This window comes from Culex pipiens, chromosome 3 (genome assembly GCF_016801865.2).
Source record: "Culex pipiens pallens isolate TS chromosome 3, TS_CPP_V2, whole genome shotgun sequence".
In the NCBI taxonomy this organism is placed as follows: domain Eukaryota; kingdom Metazoa; phylum Arthropoda; class Insecta; order Diptera; family Culicidae; genus Culex; species Culex pipiens.
Window position 1 is genome coordinate 37,766,389 of NC_068939.1, and position 2,244 is coordinate 37,768,632.

The 2,244-nt window shown below is 37.0% G+C and overlaps 1 non-coding gene across 1 annotated transcript; it reads left to right on the forward strand.

Moving 5' to 3' along the window:
• Positions 1–849: 849 nt before the first annotated feature.
• Trnam-cau (transfer RNA methionine (anticodon CAU)) lies at positions 850–922 on the forward strand. Its single transcript has one exon. It is a non-coding gene; the product is annotated as a tRNA-Met (tRNA).
• The last annotated feature ends 1,322 nt before the right edge of the window (positions 923–2,244 follow it).

A 2,244-nucleotide genomic window follows, 5' to 3' on the forward strand; every position in this document is an offset into this window, starting at 1 on the left:
ACAAAAAGTTGAATTATTGAATTCTTGCCAAATAAAAATTAACAAAAAATAATAATAATTATAGGAATGGCATGTATTTCCGACGAGTATCTAAAGTTTACATATCATCATTTGGCGTTTGATTAAAGCTTCTATTTCTGTCAACTGAAATCGGGTAATAAACAGGTGTAATACGAATAAAATAAAATCTTTTTTGCATTTTTTAATTTTTGCCTTTTACATCAAATTCGAATTCTACCATTTCATTTTAATAACATTTGAGCGGTTGATTGCCAATCAGCATACAAAATGCATTTTCTCAATATTTCATTAACGCCGTTTTTGCAGCCACCTTGGAATTAAAAATTCTTATTCACTTTAGAGTAGTTTTGTGGTCATATCCGAGCTTGACAATAAAAATTTAGGCAGAAGTGAAATTTTTACGGGGTCTTCAGATAATCAAGTCTGCACTGTAGTGAAAATTGGAAAAATTGGATGGAAATAGGACTGAATCTTTAACCTGACAAACATACGAGAGTTTCCCCTGTATTAAATATGGTTTTATGTCTCACATAAAGTTAAAAGGTATTAATACAGAGCGGATTCTTTAATTCGATTGTAATCGAATTCGGTTTAGCGAATCTGAAATCGACTGACAGCTGACAAAAGCACAAAACAACGTGATCAGCTAACGGCGAAATGTAAACATTAGTTTGACAATTCAATTTTGACGCTTGTATGCTTTTTAATTCGAATTCGTTCGAATTAGCAAGTGTGAAATTTTCGATGCAAAATCACCACCTACCGCACTAATTTGTTATTTTCTCTCAGAATGTTTGAACTGCTTACCTCACAAGCAACATTATAACAGCCTCGATGGCGCAGTAGGTAGAGCGTAAGTCTCATAATCTTAAGGTCGTGAGTTCGATCCTCGCTCGGGGCATATTGTTTTGTTTTTGTGTTTGTTCAATGAGGTTTATTTTTGGTTAAACGTGAATTTTAAAAATTATACTGTTTTATTGATGTTAGTCTAATATTCTGTACCGTAGATTTTGACGTTTCAAATCATACATGCTTTGACAAGATTTGCTGGAAATGGAATGCTTGTTTCAAAACCGTTATCATTAGTTGATATTAGAGTTCACTTAAAATATTCTACAAAAATAACGTGACGTTTTTGCAAGAATGTAAACAATTTTGAACTTGAAACAATTTATTTAGTTCACGACTTCAACGCAACAGGATTTCAGATTTCAGCAGCTGATAGTAGTCATAAATCTCATCCTTTATCGATAACATTACTCTGATGCATGTCAACCTGGGGAGCATTCGGCATTTATTAGCGGCCATTCATTAATTTAACGTTTATTGCCTGCCCTTTTATCACATTCCGGCCAATGTTTCCACAGAGTCGGTATATAAACTCGGAATCATTTTCACCGGGACAATATAATTAAATCGCAGGAAAAAAACGGCAGCCCGTCAACGTCGTCAGCCCGGTCGTGACATAAAAGTCCACTGTCCCAAATTTGTCATCGCAAAGTCCCATTTCCCGCCGTAGCTCAATACTTGAGCTGAATTTTAATCGCCGCGTGTGCAAGCAAAAAACCCGACACGGAATGAAGCCGAATTACCCCAAATCTTAATTAAGTATAAAAAGAAAGCTCACTTTGTTTCAAGTTTACCGCCCAAGACCAAGTGTGCTTGACATTATTGTGTACAGAACTGTGCTTCAGAGGACTCCATTATTGGTCCGTGAGATTGATTTTCGGGTCGTGTTTTATTGTCACAATTAAACATGAAAATGGGTCGATAAACAGGGTGACTGCCGGGTTTTAGTTTTTTTTGTTTAAACTCTCAGCCTTGGAAAAAATCTGTAATAAATTCAATTTGAAAAAAGTCAAGAATCTCCTAGAAATCATCTGCAAACGTTAAACTAAGTTTTTTTTTAGATTTTTCATGATGTAATTTTCAAAAAATGCATTCAGCCCAGGGTTAGCCCCACTTCCAAACGATCCCCAAATATTGCATCGTAAAATTGAATTGCGCACGCCGGTACCGCCTTTAGGACCCTCGCCCGGGACAAATCGCACCGATGCTCTCGCAACTCCGGTGGTCCAAAATCGATGACAATTAAGGGTCCTCTGTTTTTAGGGCGCACGCCGCCTTTTTTTCCCCCGAGCGATCTTTCATTTGGCAAACCCAGCTTTCGAGGTTATGTTCCGCAGTTCGTCGACGACAAATCGTACAAGAATCGCCGCGCAG